At 39.9% G+C, this 12,481-nt stretch overlaps 1 pseudogene; it reads left to right on the forward strand.

The window, feature by feature from the left end:
- The first annotated feature begins 338 nt into the window (after nt 1–338).
- LOC118562661 lies at nt 339–3,378 on the forward strand (annotated as a pseudogene).
- The last annotated feature ends 9,103 nt before the right edge of the window (nt 3,379–12,481 follow it).

Raw genomic sequence — 12,481 nt, forward strand, 5'->3', positions numbered from 1 at the left:
CCTGTTAGTCCAGCCTTTGAAATTGGACTCTACCAGCTCCTTACCAGACTGATACCGGTAAAGTCTTCAGCTGATCCAAAATGCTGCAGCAAGAGTTCTGAAGAAAATCAACAAGAGGGATCATATTTCTCCAATTTTAGCTTCCCTCCATTGGCTTCCTGTTAAATCCAGAATACAATTAAAAATTCTTCTCACGTATAAAACCCTTAATAATCAAGCTCCATCATATATCAGAGCTCTGATTACCCCGTATGTTCCTAACAGAGCACTTCACTCTCAGACTGCAGGTCTGCTGGTGGTTCCTAGAGTCTCTAAAAGTAGAAATAAAACTATAATGATATGAAGGATAGCCAAACTTTAAATGAGACCTGCAGTCATTTTCTTCTTTTACTTTCCAGAAAATGAGCATCTTCTATCGGGACCGCCTGGGGTACTATCCATACCTCTCCCACAATGGGAGAGAGGTGAACGGAGGACTACCACAGCTTGGTGACCTGGCCTCTCACCTTTCCCTCACCGCGCTGCAGCTGGATTACTGCTGCATCCCAGTTTCTCCGGTATGGGGGTGATCGACTGGGAGGAGTGGCAGCCCCTGTGGGAGAACAACTTCGGATCCAAGATAAAGTATCGCTGGGCTGTCCAAGCTGGTGGTAAGACAGAAGAGACTGGATCTGTCCGAGGAGAACGTAACACGGTTGGCTCGGCAGGAGTTTGAGGAAAGCGCTCGGAAGTTTATGGAGGAGACGCTGAGGCTGGCAGTCAGGCGTCGGCCAGAGGATTCTGGGGCTTTTATGGTTTCCCGTCCTGCTTTAATAAACACAAGAGAAAGACAGGTAGAGCATACAGAAACTGCATTGTTACTCACTGGCTGGGATTGATGTTTGTACAGTACTTTGAACTTCAAAGAGGCTATGAGTAAGATATTTAATGTGAAATCAACCCTAACTCCTTCTCATTTGACACCTGGGACTTGAGGTAACATTTCCCTATATAACAAAAAAAAAAATCGGTCTTCTCCATCAACAATGCATTAGTCACGTTTTTCTCATTTCAAACCTAGAGGTTCGGTTCAGAGTCCAGCTCATGTTTGCTTCCTAGTTCCTCGGCCAGTCTTATGAGATTTCCCAGCATTTGGGTATTTTATCTTGGCAAAGGAGCAAGCAGCCTGCAACATGGAAGCCAGTAAGAGAAGCGGACCAGAAATAGAACATAATACAACATCATATTCCTATCCCGTTTAAAAACTCCATATTAGATCGTTGTGATTGGCAAGCTGTTATCCTGATTAGGGCCACAAGGTGTCAGTATTACTTACAGCTCCTTTGATATAAGGTTCAACGAGTACATTTCTCTGATAAAAATGGGGATGTGTTCAGCCAGGTGTAAAGTGCTGTCCAAAATATCCATATTTCTTAAATTTTCACAGTTTGTCCCATAACAACCATTAGTGTATTTTATTTGGAGTTTATGTTTTACAGCACCATTTTCTAGGAGCAGAAGGCCAAGAGGTCAAAAGGAAAAATTAAATACTAGTCGTATTTGACCAGCTCACCTTCTTCCACATGTGTGCACCATGGCTTGAGGAACAAATGCACACAGGATTTTTAGTTTATCAATACTAGCTTTCTTCTTGCTACTTTTCCACAAAGCCGAGATATGTGGAGGGCTCAGCTAATTGATGTCTTGTTGTTGGTTTTTCATACATGAGTTGTAAACTACTGCAGCCCTTTGGACCTTCTGGCTACTTCTCTGATCAATGCTGTCCTTGCCCAACCAGCAAGTTTAGATGGTCATCTGTGTCTTGGTAGCTTTGTAATTCTGCTGTACTCTTCCCAATTTGGGATATTGTATATTTAACAGTTCTCAGTGAGACGTTTATAGGTCACAAAATATATATATATATATATATATATATATTGTGACCTAACTCTGCTTTAAACTTCTTCACAAGTTTATCGCTGACATGTCTGGGTTTTCCTTGGTCTTCATGATGCTGTTTGATTGTTAATGTTCTCTAACAAACCTAGATATACTAAGAATAATTTAAAACAGGCGGAGACTTTACTATTTAGGTTACTTGTTTAGGGCAAATAATGATTCCCAGCACAAATTTCAGATTATAATTTGTAAAAATATAGAAAACCCCATATTATTTTCTGATTATCCACTCCTTTGTGTGAGTCTATCACATAAAATCCAATTATAATACATTGAATTTGGTGGCTGTTATAAGGATGACAAATGTGGAGAAGTACTAGGGTTAGGAATGCCTTTGCTACACCCTGAAAATATCTATTTAAATAATCATGTATTTCACCAGAACTGATAGAATCGATTATATGAATTGACAGCAATGTGTTTTATGTAATTTGTGAGATCAGATGACACCTACACAGGACGTTGTCACAAGGGGACGAAGCAGAAGAATGACCGACTGTCCTGGCTGTGGCGTCAGTCCACAGCTCTCTTCCCCAGCATCTACCTGCCGCAGAGGCTGGCAGGGTCCATGGATGCGGCTCTGATGATCAGGTACAAGCAGATACGTTTATTCCCAGTTTTACCTAAAGCTTTTTAAAACCAAAATTATAAATCCATCTGTTTTCTACCCTCAGACACAGACTACTGGAGGCTTTGAGAGTGGCCTCACTGTGGCGCCCTGAGAACAGCAATAACCAGGCCACACCTGTCCTTCCATATGCTCGACTGGCATTCACACATACTCTCAACTTTCTAAATAAGGTAGCAGCTCTTTTGGGTAATTAAAGTCAACATCATCTTATGAATATGATTACATTTGTCGGCATAACAGAATGTCTATGTTGGCAGACAGATTTGGAGCACACACTTGGAGAGAGCGCATCACTCGGCGCAGCTGGAGTTGTGCTGTGGGGAGAGATGAAATTTGCCAAATCAAAAGTATGTCAATAACTAAATCATGCATGTGCTTTTGACTGAGTCTGTATGTAACCATGTTCTCTTCTCCCACCTACCAGAAACAGTGCACCCTTCTCAGAGACTACATCCAGGATGTCTTGGGTCCCTTTATTCAGTCCCTGAGGGCCGACACACTGCACTGCAGCCTCCATCTCTGCCACAGTCATGGCCGCTGTGCTAGGCAACACCCCGACTCTGGTCATAGGCTATCATCAGCATCCACGCCTGACCCTCATCATGATACAGACACCACCTACAGCAAATACTTCAAACGACACTTCGAGTGTCAGTGCTACTCAGGCTGGACTGGACCCCATTGTGAGAGGGTGAAGATGGTCGGTAGCGCACAGAACAAGGGTTGAATGAGGTCCTTCAGTCAGCGGAGCTGTCAACAACTACAGTTGTAATTTAAAAAGCAATAAATTACTCTGTAAGGTTTTAAAATTTTCTGTTCTTCTTAGCAATAAATTTAAACTATAAAAATAAAAATGCTTGAGCTTTTTTATGCAGCACTTCCATGTTTACAGTACAACATCTGATTATTAGCCCACGTATGGGATTGTTAACTTTTTTTTTTTGCATGTACTGGTATGCATTGAGTCCATGCAGAGTCCACCTTGAGTACGCCTCAAGTACTTGTGGACCTCCACAGAGTGAAGTACCACTGATCTCTAATTTATTCACTGGATTGCTGATAAGCTACTTCCTACTCTCACAGAATCCCTTAGCATGTGGCTGCAATAACAAAGCAGTTTTCTGGCTGTGGGAATACGTTTCACATGTAATTTTACAGTCCGTGGATGTACTAACACTATCAAGTACTAAGATAGTCATGTGCTGACATTTTTTGCATGATATATATATATATATATATATATATATATATATATATATATATATATATATTATATATAATATATATATATATATATATATATATATGTGTATATATATGTGTGTATATATATATATATATATATATATATATATATATATATATATATATATATATATATATATATATGTATATATGTGTGTGTGTGTGCATGCAAACATGCAAAATGTTTCAGCAGATGACTTTCTCAGTAATTGATAGTGTTAGTACATAATATAAAAGTATATGGCATTTGACATTTTAAGTCTTAAGCCCCCCTGAACATGAGATAATCATTGTTGTTTGATGCTGTAGCGCACGTATTCCCTAGTTACTGGAGGAAAATAGGGAGTACCAATATGGCGGCTGGTGGCTGCTTAGTGACATGTACTAACAACGGCGAATCAGCAATCCAGTGAATAAATAGAGAACAGTGTGTTCTCTATTTAGTACATCTAGTACACCCAAGTATCTGGAGGCCTTATATGAATGCACTTCTAGTTTCAACATTACAATGAGGCAGTCTTGTAGACTGCTAAGGGGTCTGATAAGGTAGCGACACAGTGTACCGCGGTTTTGTTGCATACCAGAGTCGTACTTACACATTTTAACAGATTTTTGAGCATATTGTACGACATGAAATCGATTAGTAAGCACAACGGCAATCATATATAAAGCACACTGGATTAAAAGGTGCACGATCAATTTGTGAGAAAATTTAAAAATTTTAAGTGCGCCTTATAGTCCAAAAAATACAGTATGTGAAATAGTGTGGGAACACGTTTATTATTTTAAAGTTTAAGAAGCGTGGTGGATAATAAAACATGCATTCTAATTTTGTAGTTGATACAAAATACAACAAATACAGTGAACATCTCAATCAAAAGCATTTCCTTTTTTGTTGAAATACTGTAAGAAAATCTGATTTAAAAAATTTAAACTTTACATTTATAGGTTTTACAATACTTCCTAACAGGTCCCCACATTTTTATTACATAGCCTATTGTTTTGTTTGAATATTTAATGTATACAACTTATTTTTAGGCAGAAATTGCAACCGTTGGCTGCAATTGAAAATATTTTTGCATACAAATATTAATTTGAAAGAAGAAGAAAGCAGTAAAAACAGAATTACATCACATTTTTTTGGTTTCCATTAATTACAACATATTTTTTCCCCTTTTTTTATTGAGATTAGGATCATGTTTTGAAATATTATTGTCAGCTTGATAAGCACCAAGAGCAGCATGGCCAGCTGTGGAGGAGTCAGTTCAGCAAACCAATGAAGATGCCAATAATCTGGTGTTCTTGGAGACATGGGCCTTGCAGCATCATCTTTTTCCTGGATAAGTATGGATCTTTTTCAGATGAAATCAGATATGTAGCATGTACACCTAAAAGTAAGAGAAGTCTATCTTTTGTATTAAGGAGTCATGTTGATTTCTCAGTGTTACTCCCCTGCTTAAGTAATCCCCTACATCTGAAGGAAGATACTTTTTCATTAAATCCCCTTTTATGCGGAATAAACAGAGTTGTGTTTCATTCATGTAATTTTAATATACAGCAAAAGACAAAAAACGTACTTGTGACATTTCAACTCAAAGCTCAACTGGTGTTTAAAGACAAAAGGCCAAAACCTACATGGAACACAGTTTCATACTTGACATTTTAAAAGTATTTTACATCCTCTTTAAAACAAGATTGTGTGAGTGCATGCGTACAGTACTGAGCATTTTGTGCATGTGTTTCTCATGTCCCTCGTCTCATTGCTGTCATGTTTCGCCTCAGTTCCTGCAGCTCCTGGATCAGCAGCGTAAGCTCGCGGGCTGCAGCCTCCTTTTCCTTCATGGCCTCAGTCAGCATCCTGATCGCACTGCCCTGCTGAACTGAAAGAGGCACACAAACAAATATTGTGTTTACCTTTTAAGTCATTATTTAAGTGTTTACCTTTTAAGTCATTCTTATGCTATTTGAATAGCATAAGAATGATTTTAATGAGACTACATGTTTACTCCCTGCATGTGTTTACATATGGGTCCCCTAAAGGTATAAATGGACTGTCAACAGTATGCCTATGTAGGTTTGATGGAGGACGACTAGGGATGCCAAATGTGATGCCCATTTTAAACTAAACTCATTTGAGGGCTTGCAATTAAACTACATTTTTACATACACAATATATAAACACAACAGTTTTTTTACTGTCTGACATCAAATAAAACTAAACATTTCCTCTTTTAGGACTGTTAGGATTACATTTTATTTTCTATTTTCTAAATACCATCAAAAGAAAGAGATCATTTTAAAAGTTTTTCACTTTTGTTTAATTTATCCAGATTCAGAAGTTTACATTATTCCTTATTATTTGGCAGAATAGCCCTTTAAACTAAACAACCTGGTGAAATATTTTTGGTATCCTTCCACAAGCTTTTCACAATAGTTTGCTGAATGTTTGGCTCATTTCTTCTGTCATTACTGCTGTAACTGAGTCAGATTTGTCAGTCTCCTTCTTCCCACACCTTTTCATCTCTGCCTATACATTTTGTTTGGGACTCAACAGAAAACCCAGGTGTGTCCAACATTTAACTTCCTAGCTAAAGTCTTGAGATTTTGCTCCCATATGTCTATATAATGTTCTTTCCTGGTGATGTAATCTATTTTGGGGAGAGTCCTTTTTGCAGGAAAACACCCACATAACATGATTCCATCATGTTCTCAGGCTTGCGTAACGTGGCCAGCCAGATTGATAATGTGCAGCACTCTCCGTTCTGCACATTATCAATCTGGGACTGCTCCCATCAAATCCGTTTGGGGAAAGGAGGGACATGCAGCAGAACTCTCCAAGTTGACTGGGCGAAGCGACACCTAGTGACCGCCTACCACAGGCTGGTTTTAGCTAGCCTGGCCAGCCAGACTGACTTACGCTGTACACTGTGTATCACTCTGGTAAGGAGCTGGTAGAGTCCGATATCAAAGGCGGGACTAACAGGGTCAGTGTCATCAGTTTAGCACCAATCAGATAACTACGGATGTGACACGAAAAAAAAACACCCAAGCAACGCACTCTGCTTTTTTTAATTGGCAGTCATGCCATCATGCAAACTCTCCAATAAACAATTTTTTGCGGTTTTTGGAGGATACATGGTGTACTCACATGCACTTTTTTAATTTTGCAAGGCACCAAACAACAAAAATCTCCTTGTATCTTGACTGTTATGGTAAAAAAAAAAAAAAACGCTGCTGTATTATGGGTAATTCTGCCACTGAGAGTAATACATGGTAAAGTCCCGCCTCCCGCCCTGTGATTGGTCCGGTCTGTTTTAGGCCGGAGGCTATGGAGCCTTGCCAGACTGACTTAGTGTTAGTCTGCGTTGCCAGGCTAGGTTTTAGCAAATCATGGTATTAATTGAAACGTAAGCAGCAGACATCATGATAAACCACAACACAGTAAGCTAGTCAAGGCACTTATTGCTGTTCCTCTCTCAAAGATTAAATGGTGGACTGGGTTCTGACAAAACAGATGTGATAGCAGCAGCTACGCATGCATCCTCCAATCCTGCCACGTTTATTTTCGTTTGGCAGTGTGCTCAGCTGATATGTTCCACCTTAAACCACAATACTGCAACGTGATTGGCCCAAACTGCTTTTGGTTTGGACAGTATTGGTTGAAGCCGGAGCGGTACAAGATGGATCCTCGTGTGTTTATGAACGCACAAATATCGCGAGAATTTGTCTTCAGGCAAAGATAAGGCTCGCAAGCTTCTCTTCCTTTCTGTTTCTCCTCATATATGACATTGGTCGTGGTGGCCAAAATTTTTAATCGTAGATTAATCAGTTCACAGGAACTAAAGGTTTTCATGCCTGAGTGAAACTAGAATTTACACAGTAAGAAATTAGACTCTTTGATGGGCTTCTACCAGGGTTTCACAAGGCATTTTGCTTTTGTTTCAGAGTTGATATGCACCTAAACACGTTCTTACCTGGGAAATGAGGAAATTGTACCCAGGGAGGAATCAGACCTATTCATAATTATCTTCTGGATATCTTGGCTGATTTTTAAGCTTTTTTTTGATGTCACAAAAAGAAGGAGTCTGGTTAAGGTGTAGGCCGAAAATATGTCCATAGGGGTGCAATTATTTAAATATTAAAACTTCCAAAACCAGAAAATCATAATCTGAACTTTCCCAAGGTATTTTTGCAGATTCATTTTAGTGTATGTAAAATTGTTACTTATCATTCTGGGATTTAGCAAATAGATTAACTTTGGTAGTCCTAATGGACCTAAAACAGAAGAAAATGTTAAGTCTGATCTAATGTCAGACAATGAGAAAAAAAATATATACAGTTTATGTAGATGTCAGGTTATTTTTTATGTATTTTCTATATACAATAGTTAATACATGTGGGCTCATATGACCATCCTCTCTAAACCCACTTAGTACTCACAAAGGGTGAGTAAAATCAATGTGAGGCCCTCATACACATGTTGGCTGGGCCACCACGAAGTTAAACTGATTATAGCAAACAGGCTTAAATTGGAGGCAACTGGACTTTCTATCATTTTAGAAATAAACTCATATACTCGCACTAACACAAGAATATTTTTCCTAAATTGTAATGCAACATGCCTGTGCAAATTCTCAGTTGACAGCAAACTCTTTGCTTTTGTCATGACCCAGATAATTGAGAATTTGCACAGGCAAACTGAAAATAATTAATCTTAGCTTGAAGTCATAAGTAGACAGAATGAGCTGTAAAAGCTGAAAAGGAAGGTAAACTGAGCCAAAAACAACCAGATCTGAGTGAAAGAGCATTGAAACGCATGTATATCACCTAAGAAGTAGAAGATGAGCAACACTGTGAGCAGAAGCAGGGTAATAATGGCACAGCCCATGGCGTAAGCTCTCGATGAACTCGGTGTCAACATGTCCTGAAGACGTCGCTGCCATTTGCTGCTCAGTGGGTGCCCTCTCTGACTGACCGCCGTTCCATCATGTGTGCGTAGATTCCCATTTGGGGAGGGTGTGTACGTGGGGCGAGGAGGCCTCATCCCTGAAGGGACACGGGGTGAAGTAAGCCGGAGGCTAAACGGGCATGTTTGTACTAAGACTGTGTGTACCTTTGTGGCTGTGCTCCGGGTGTGTTCGGTGGAGGTCGTTGATGGAGTCGACAGAATGCAGCTCGATCTCTGTCAGGTCCCTCTCGCTGACCCTGTAGAACTGAGGAGTGGTCTGGGACGAAGGAGGCCTCGACATGTCTCCCCGTTCTGAGGGAAAGCGTGAATGAAGATGGGACTTCAGAGATGGAACAAAAAGGTCTCAAATCCTCCTCAGAGAACATTTATGGTTCTCTAAAAGGTTTCCCCTTCTTTCAGTGTGTTAAACCTACTTTTCTTTTCATTGTTCTGAGAATAAGGTTTAAATATGTCCCAACGTCCCAATTAGCGAAAAGATTAACTGGCAGTTGAATAATACATAATCTACCTCGTTTCCTGACAAACCTGAAAACACAACCTAATTACAGAAAACCGTCTTACCACTACTGTTTCATCTTAGAAATAAGAAATGCATGCCGGATCTCTGTGTTACTGGCTACAAGAGCAAACCTTAGTGTTATCATGTGCTCCTGATACCACTGGTTGCTCTTTATGCATAGCTGTGGAGTCTCAGAGAAACTGGAAAAAATGCAGAGGATAAAAACAAGGGGTATTGTGAGTTTATACCAATGTATCATGCAGGGGGGGGGGACTATAAATCTAACTTCTGTAATGAAGATCCCAAACAGAAACTCAACGGTTTATGAAACTGACATTAAGTAAGTAAAATGTTTAAAGCATGGTCTTTTCTTCCTCACCATGACAGCCTTACTGAAAAGGCTCCAAAATGACTGTTATGAAGATGTTCTATAAAACTAAAGGGCCTTTAAAAAGCATTCAAGAAGAACATTTAATGTGAAAGACAACCATAAAGTCATTTCTTATGGAGAAGTGGAAGGAGAACTTTCTGCAAATAAAACTGTAACAGCTTCTCTGTGCATTCAAGCCCCTTTACCTTAATACCCATAAAAGAGTCACAGTTGAATTTAGACCGGGACTTTCCCTGGGCTACTCTAACAAATAAATATACCCTAATTGAAACCATCCCGCTGCAGCTCTGGGTGGATGTTAAGGGTTGTTTTCTGCAGGAAAGGCGAATGCCTATCCCTGATTTCAGGTCTTTGTAGTCTCCAGGTTCCAGGACTCATGGAGTGTGCGTCTAATACGGTAGTTGTCCCGTCAACAGATTCTTCCATCTGAGTTATTAACATCTTTAGCTTCTCTTGAGTTACCATGCCCCTCCTGGCTCTTTCTCTGATTAATGCTCCTCTTGTCCAGTGTGTTGGTTTAGGTGGATGTCTTGGTGGGTTGACAGGTGTGCCATATCCTTTCCAATATAGTAATTATGAATTGATCTCTGTGAAATGTTTCATTGTACAACCTGACTCTGCGTTAAACTTCTCCTAAGCCTTCTCCTTGGTCTTCATGATGATGCTTGTTCTGTAACATTCTCTGACAAATTTCAGAGTAAAAGGGACCGAAAACAAACGCATAACTCACTGTTTTAAGTTTTAATTAAGCACCTAATATTATTTTCCTTCCATTTGATTTGTTAAAATAGTTAAACACTAATTTGTTTTGTGTTTTGTGCATAACATCCCAAAATGTCACAATGAACTTTATTCTTTGTAATGGGGGGGAAATGGTTATATACTTTAGTTTGTGATTGTAATATTGAGATATTGAGATTACTTTATGTCTAAGAAAAGAAGATAAATTCAGTCTGTTTGATGATAAAACATACATGAATAGTATCAGACCTATTATTAGGGCTGCTTATCAAACTTATGGAGGTGTGATGCTGGTGGACTTTGAAACAAGGGTCAAAGGACAGAACGTGCTCATGACTAATAAATGACTGACAGAATAAATTAGCACACTGCTACTCTGCGGATTCGTCTGATGCAACTCTTAGTCACCTGTCTGACGATAAAGAGACTGAACAGACCAGAAATAGTTTACTTTGGTCCCTCTTACCGTTTGTCACTAGCAAAGAAAATCCTGTTTGAATTTAGGAGTTTGCTGGTAGTCTTCTGGTTCACGTCTCACATGCTGACAGCACACTGCCCAAACATGTATCTGAGCCAACGAGAGCAGCAAGAAAATGGATCTCAATCCAACACAACTGCTCTCCAGGAGCCCTGTCAACTAAATCCAGGTTAATCCATACGGCAGAATGCTGGTCCGCTTTAGTCCTTCACATGTTGTAAGAAACGAAAAAAACAAAAAGAACCCCGGTGTCTTTTTGGTGCAAATTGCCAAAAGTCTCAAAGCAGCTGCAGGACGCTCCGGAGCCAGTTTCTCAGAGGGAAAACTACGTTTGTGTCCGAATATTCAGATTTAGCCTACAGCTGCCCTGTAGGAGACGTAAGGGGACTGATATGAACAGACGGAGGAAGTTTTCTTCTGTGCCTTAGTGCACCCCCCAACATGCACATGCTCAGCTTTGCAGGCCCTCACAGCCCAAAATAGCGCCAGAGCCATGAGGTTATTATTAGTTCATCTGGCCAAAAGGATGACTCAGTGACCTGGAGGGAAGGCATGATGGTCTACACTGGGATAAACACACACACTCTGAAATATCAGAGACAGGCGGCCAACTTTGACTTAAGAAACCTTTAACAAACAAACAAAAAAGACTGGAAACTTGTTCTATTCTTGTCATTTCAGTTTTTTTCTTCTCTAAATATGTGCAACTATATGTCAAGCCGGTTAAAAAATAGGAGAGGGGTGACCTACTGGTCAGAGGAGGGCACTTGTGTTCTGGAGAGGCTGCAAGTTTCCAGGGATAAATCCCACTGACTACCAGTCTGGGACCCTGAGCAAGACCCTTAGCCTCAGAATGCTCCCTGGGCGCCGCACAGTGGCAGCCCACTGCTCCCTGAGGGATGGGCTTAATGCAGATTAAATATATCTAAAAAAAAATGTTTGAACAATATGAGGAATGCACAACTTCTGACTAATATGGACACAACTATCCTTTTATGTACAAGTCTATTTAGGAAGTGATCTTACCCCATAGAACGAGTAAAGAAACAATCCCTGTTCTCTCCCTTGTAGAATAATAACACAAAATATGATCTATTTTTTTCAGCCAAGCAGCAGTGTTTGGTTTTTGAAACATCTGGAAGAATTCAAAATTGTACAAACGTCCGCCATCAAGAGAAAGTTATTTTAACAAGAGCTGTTTGTTCTGTTGACTTTTATTTTAGGTAGTATCGGTGATTACAGGACCAACTTTAGCTGTACGCTCCACAACGGTGACCTGCATGAAAAAGGAGGATGAAGAAATCCATTGCTGACAGAAAGCTATAACAAGACCTATTAGTAATTTGGGATTTTCATGTCACTTTTTGTCCTACATGCAAGAAGCCATGTGAGGTGGAAAACAAATGCTCCACATCAGTCTAAATGAACTATACCCACCAATAAATAAGGCGATAGCAGCATCATGTTTTGGGAGGGGACGTTTCTTCAGGGACCAGATCAAGAACCTAAGGGGATGGGATCAAAGCACATGTGTGTTGTAGAATGGCCCAGTCAAAACCTAGAATAGAAAACCGGTGTTCACAGATTGG

This window comes from Fundulus heteroclitus, chromosome 1 (genome assembly GCF_011125445.2).
Source record: "Fundulus heteroclitus isolate FHET01 chromosome 1, MU-UCD_Fhet_4.1, whole genome shotgun sequence".
NCBI classification, from domain to species: Eukaryota; Metazoa; Chordata; class Actinopteri; order Cyprinodontiformes; family Fundulidae; genus Fundulus; species Fundulus heteroclitus.